This window comes from Stegostoma tigrinum, chromosome 27 (genome assembly GCF_030684315.1).
Source record: "Stegostoma tigrinum isolate sSteTig4 chromosome 27, sSteTig4.hap1, whole genome shotgun sequence".
NCBI lineage: Eukaryota > Metazoa > Chordata > Chondrichthyes > Orectolobiformes > Stegostomatidae > Stegostoma > Stegostoma tigrinum.
Window position 1 is genome coordinate 5606117 of NC_081380.1, and position 6843 is coordinate 5612959.

Consider the following 6843-nt stretch of genomic DNA (forward strand, 5'->3'; position numbering starts at 1 on the left):
GTGCAGTTGTCACTAGGTTTTTGGCAGATGCAGGCTTGCTCAGGAGAAACATGTCTTCAAGATGCTGTTCACAAGGATAATCAGGATTCACACTAGATTCACAGCCGTGGTTTTTCAGAAAGGCAGCGAGATGAGTTAAGACTATAAGAAATAGGAACAAGAGGAGGCCATTCAGCCCCTCAATCTGCTCTGACATAGCTAAACTGGCATTCTTCACATCCACTTTCCTGCCTTTTCCCCAGAACTCTTGAATCCCCAACTGATCAAGAATCTAACTTAGCCTTAATACAAACAAGGACTCTGGCCCCATAGCTCTCCGTGGCAAGGAGTTCCAAAGACCCAGAAGCCCCAACTGAAATTCCTCCTCTTCTCAGTCTGAAACAGGCATCCCTTTATACTGAGACTATGACACCTGGTCCTAGACTCTCCCCTGAGGGGAAATATGTCTCAGTATTTATCTTGTCAAACCCCTTAAGAATCCTATACATTTCAATTAGATCACCTCTCATCCTTCTGAACTCCAGTGAGTAGAGTCCCAACCTGTTTAGTCTTTGCTTATAAGACTATCTCTCTATTCCCAGGGATCATCCTAGTGAACCTTCTCTGAATTGCTTACAATGAAATGATATCTTCCTTAAATAAGGGGACCAAAACAGCTGACAATGCTCCAGATGTGGTTTCACCAGCATATTGTATAGTCAAAGTAAGACTTCTGTACTGCTTTAATTAAACCCCCTTGAAGTAAGGGCTAACATGCCATTTGCCTTCCTGATTATGTGCTACGCTTGTGTGCTAACTTTCTTTGTTTCATTTATAAATACCCCTGAGTAGTTTTGGATTGCAGCTTTCTGCAGTTTTTCTCTATTTAAATAATATTGTTCTTTTGCTCTCCCTTCCAAAATGTAAAACTTCATGTTTTCCCATATTCTACTCCATTTGTCAACTTTTTGACAATTTACTTTCCTTTCAATTCATCTCTGTAAACGGTCTGTATCCCTCTCACAACTTGCCTGTCCACCTATGTTTTATCTTAGAACAAAATGAACAACTTCACATTTTCCCACATCGCGTTCTACAAGTTTGGCCACAGTACATTCGCTCCCTTCCATCCACAATGGTGGTCCAGTCCTCATCCCTGTGAAACCCCACTAGCTACAGATTGCCAACCTAAAAAAGAAACCCTTATCCCCACTTCCTGTTTCCTACCCTTTCTAGCGAATTCTCTACCCATGTCAATATACTACCTCCAGCATTCTGGGCTCTTATCTTATGACTTACCTTTTGTGAGGTACCTTGCTGAGTACCTTCTGGAAGTCTAAATCATATATCAAAGAATCCCTACAGTGTGGAAACAGGCCCTTCGGTCCAACAAGTCCACATCAACCCTTACAGCATCCCACTCAGACCCATCCCCCATAACCCACCCAATCTACATATCCCTAAACACTACAGGCAATTTAGCATGGCCAATCCACCTAGCCTGCATATCTTTGGATTGTGGGAGGAAACCAGAGGAAACCCACACAGACACTGGGAGAATATGCAAACTACACACAGATAGTCACCCGAGGGTGGAATTGAACCTGCGTCCCTGGCACTGTGAGGCAGCAGTGCTAGCCACTGAGCCACTGTGCTAAATGTAACACGTTTCCTGGTTCTCCTCTATCCATTTGGGCTGAGACTTCCTTGAAAAACTCATATAGTCTGATCTGATTTCCTTTTCATGAAGCCATGCTGAGTCTGCTGGAATAGACTATGATTTTCCAAATGTGCTGCTATTACTCCCTTAATAATTGACTCCAGCATTTATCCAACAACTGATCTTGGGCAAATTGGCATATAGTTATCTGCTTTTTGCCTTCCTCCCTTTTTGAATGGGGGCGTCACTGACAGTTTTTTCATTCCCCAGTACTTCTTGAGAATCTAAGGCTTTTATAAAATTATAACCAATGCATCCACCATCTCGGTAGCTACTTCTTTTAGGTTCCTATGATGCAAACAATTCAGGCCAGGGGATTTATCTGTCTTTTGCTCCATTAGTTTGCCTAATATAACTTCTCTAGTGATGGTACTTAATTCCTCCCCTCTATTCTTTATTGTTACTGGAATGTTTAAAGTATCTTCCACTGTAAAGGCTGATTCAAAATATCTGTTTAACTCCTCTGCCATTTCCTTGTTCCCTACGACTGACTCCTGCATTAATTTCTTAACGGGCCTATGTTCACTTTGACCTCTCTATTCCTCTTTATATTTTTAAAGAAGCTCTTATTGCCTGTTTTTACACTCCTCACCAGTTAGCCTTATAGTTTATTTTCTCTCTTTTGTTACCTTTTTCATTGTCCTTTGCTGGATTCTGAATTTATCCCAGTCTTCATGATATCATTGACTTCTGCCTCCTTATGTGCTTTTTCTTTCAACGTATATTTTTCAACTTCCTTAGTTAACCATGGTTGGTTTATCCTTCTCTTAGAATCTTTCCTCCTCACTGGGATATATTTTTGCTGAGAATTATGCATTACCTCCTTGAATGCCTGCCACCGCTTATAGCCTTTCTGCTAATGTATCTGATCAGTCCAATTTAGCTAACTCTATCCTCACTTCATTGTAATTCCCTTTATTTAAATTAAACACAGTTGTTTGTGACCCAAATTTCTCATACTCAAACTGAATATTACGTTCTATTATCACTTTTTAGCAAATCTTTTACTATTAATCAATTATTAAGCCTGCCTCATTGTTCATTACCAAATGGTTGGTTCCCTGGCATACTGCTCAATAAAATTATCTCTAATGCATTCTATGTGTTAATTGTCATAGTTACTTTTTTCCAACTTGATTGACCTAGTCAACACGAAGATTATAGTCAACCTTAATTATTACTCGATTCTTTTTATATGCTCCTTTATTTGATTATTTATACCTTTTCCTACAGAATGACTACTGTTTGGGAATCAATATAATATTTTTACCAATTAATTCTTTCCCTTGCTTTTATTTACCTATATCCAAATGGACTTTCATATCATCTGAGCTTAGATCATCTCTTTCAACTGTCCTCATTTCATCTCTTGTTAGCAGTGCTACCCCACCATCCTTTCCAACTATCCTGTTTTCATGAAAGAATAAATATCCATGAATGTTAAGTTCTAAGATCTGATATCCTCGTAACCATGTCTCCATAAGTGCTATGAGATCATATTCATTTACCTTGATTTCTGCTGTCACTTTTTTTGCCTTATTTCAAATACATTGTGCATTAAGATTCAAAGCCTTTAGGCTTGCCTTTTTGCCAGTTTTAATCATTCTAACATTTTTTTGGACTGTGGCCCCATTTGCCTTATTTATCCTATTGTTTTTGCACTTCACCGCTCCTTTTTGTATTGCTGACTTGCTTTGTCCATCCCTTGTCATTCAGCACAGCTTCCCACACTTCTGCTATTCCAGTTTAAATCCACCCCAACCACACTAGCAAATACTTGCCCCTCGCGGTCTTTTTGTCAACAGGCTTTGCCTGAATTAAAAACCAAACAATCTCCAAGCAAAACCCACTCTCTCCCAATCATAAACTCAGTCATAAATTAGGAATAACACAGTGTGGAGCTGGAGGAACACAGCAGGCCAGGCAGCATCAGTACAGCAGGAAAGCTGACGTTTTGGGTCAGGACCGTTCTTTAGGCCTGGCCTACTGTGTTCCTCCAGCTCCACACTCCATAAGCAGTTCTTACTATCGCTGAGTGAGGCACAAATTCAGTCTTATGTTTTGCCAGAAGTGGATCCAAGCAATTGGATGAAACCATGTGTCATCCTAATAATACTTTATTAAAAAAGGTTCTCATATCCAAAGTAATCTTCCATCAACATCATCTTAAAAAAAATGTCTAGGTCTCTCCACAGAATGTAATTATTTTCACACAATCTTTCAAAACCCTTAAATCCTCAAAAAAGCCCTAATTACACTTTCAAAGTATTTAATTAGTTGTTAAGCTCCATGGGATATCCAGAGATCAAATATAAAGCTTTCTCTTCTTTAATACTAAAGTAGTAACCGGGGAAAGATAACTGAAGGCTTCAGGCAATCTTGTGACTGTAAATGCCACGTATTATCTGTGCTTATCTTTCAGAATATTTCCACAATATTTCATCTGGGATATCAAATACTTCTCCACACTTCCCCCGCCCCAACCTCCCCGGGCACCACTGTCAAAGTTCAAAGCAATGCACTTTCAAGGTTCTATTCCGAAAAATCCAGTTGCAGCTGGTATATCTTGAGCGCCAATTTTGTGCTCCTTTCCTTCACATTGTCATGTCCAGGAACCCTTTAGCTTCCTCGCTCCTCCTCAGTGTTGGTGGTGCAGATATTAGCCAAACACTTGCTGGGTTAACTGAAATGATATTTCATTAGAATGAAATGAGATGGAGAAAGCCTATGAAACTTGGCGATAGTCTAATAGTTAGGAGGAAGTTTTTAAAAGTGTTCAGGCTAACGGAATGTACATATTTATGAACATCAAGCATTGAACTCAAACAATAATGGATTGAACTGTTGCAGTCACTCAGGAAAAGTTTAGTTTAAAAAGATACAGTGATTCAGACAGATTCATAGAGTCATACATTGTGGAAACAGGCCCTTTGGCCCAACTACTCCATGCCGACCACGTTTCCCGACTCAACTTTTGCCTGCATTTTGCCCATATCCCGGTAATGCCTTCCTATCAATGTACCTGTGCAAATGCTTTTTAAATGTTGTAATTGTATCCACGTCTACTACTTTCTAGCAGCTCATTCCATATTCGTTACACCCACGATGTGAAAGGTTGCCTCTCAGGTCCCTTTTAAATCTTTCCCCTCTCCTCTTAAACCCATGTTTATGGACCCTAGTTATGGAATCCCCTACCCTAGGGAAAAGACCTTGGATAATGTTCACTATTAATCAAATGAATTTATGATTGCCATGGAATTGTGCTGTGTGCCTGTCATATAGATGATTGGATGACCAATAAGTGATAAACACAAGCTAAACTTTTATGTCTAAATTTATTAAGGGCAAGAAATAAGTGACTTTCCAAGGAAAAGCCATGAAGTTTTAATAAGTTACTTGATCAAACCAATGTGGTAAACATGACACATTTGAGATGTTTGTCAGTGGTCAAACTAATTATGTCTAGGAGTTTGGAAAGTGTCAACATTTGAATGCATAGCTTCTTTGTGTGGCAAGAGTATATAGCAGCTGGCCTCACAGTAAAATTTAGCAAGCTCATGGAAGGTCATCAATGGCATCAACCATTCTGTAGCCAAATTTTCAGACAATTGGAAGACAGGAAGGAAAGCCAGTTGAGAGGAGGGTAATAAGAATCTACAAAGGGAAAAAGATATGTAGTGAGTGGGAGAAAATGACAGATGGAATATAATTTTGACCCAGTGACACTGAAAGAATAATGATGTAGTTCCAGGTCAGGATGGTGTATGGTGCGGAGAGGAATTTGTAGGTGGTGGTGTTCCTGTGTATCCACTGCCCTTTGTCCTTCAAGACTGTATAATTGAGATTTTGAGAGACAGTCTTGAAGGAGCATTGACAAGTTCCTGCAGTGCATCTTGTAAATGCTACAAATATTGCTACTGTGAATTGTTGCTGGAGGAAATGAATGTTCAGGTGAGTGGATGAGATGTTGATTAATCAGGCTGCTTTGTCCCAGATGGTTTCCAGGTTGTTGAATGTTTTTAGAGCTGAACCTGAGGGTTCAACTCAACTTCTTTTTAAACTGAGGTCTCTAAATGAACAGTCAAGGACGGCTTTTTGATTTTCAGTGGTTACTTTATCATTCTCATTGACTCCTTTATTAGATGATGCAGTTACATTGTAACAATACCCTCTGCATTTTATCTAGGTGTCCCACTTTCTTAAGAGAACTGTGTACGTGCACACTGAAGTCACTGTGCTCCCCAGGGTACTACTGTTCATCATGTATTCCCTTGCCTTATTTGTACTTCTCAAGGGCATCACCATCAGTGCAACTGACCAGCCTATCCTCCTGTAAATCTAAGGCTATCCTCCTCATTGTTTACCACTCAGAAATTTCTGCATCATCTGCAAACTTACTGACCAACCATCCTACATTTGTGTCTAAATCAATTACATATACCACAAACAACAAGGGTCCCAACGCTATACCTCTGCAGAACCCCAATGGATACAGGCATCAAGTGACAAAATATACTTCATCCATCATCCTCTGCTTCCTGCCACTCAGCCAATTCTGGATCTAATTTGTCAAATTTCCTCAGATCTTACATGCTCTTACGTTCACTATCATCATTCCATGCAATACTTTATCAAAACATTTGCTGAAATGCAAGTACTCTATGTCAAATGCATTATCTTTAGCTACATACCTGGTCATCTCTTCGGAAACTGCAATGAAGTTGACGAGAGATGATCTCTCCTTTACAAAACAATGCGGACTGTTCTGGATTAATCCCCACCTCTTCAAGTGCATATTAAATCTGGTCTTCACCCCTCTCTCTTCTGATGTTCAAGCTTCAGATGACATAAGAATGCACTTCTTACATTCTTCTCTCCCCTTACTACAACTCAACTCTTGTCTTCTTTCCATTTTAAATGTTGAAAAACTGGAACTTGGCCAAGAATAGTGGACATTTGTTGAAAAATGAACTAAATCGTAATTTATTTAATATTACTGAATTCTATCATAGCTTTGCTATTTCTTTTTAAAGAAAGCATTTATGTCTTGTACTAGACTTTTTTTAAACTGTGATTTGTGTTTTAAATCGTACCACACATTGTTAGAATTCGGTGACAGACACAATGCAATAGAACATAAGGCT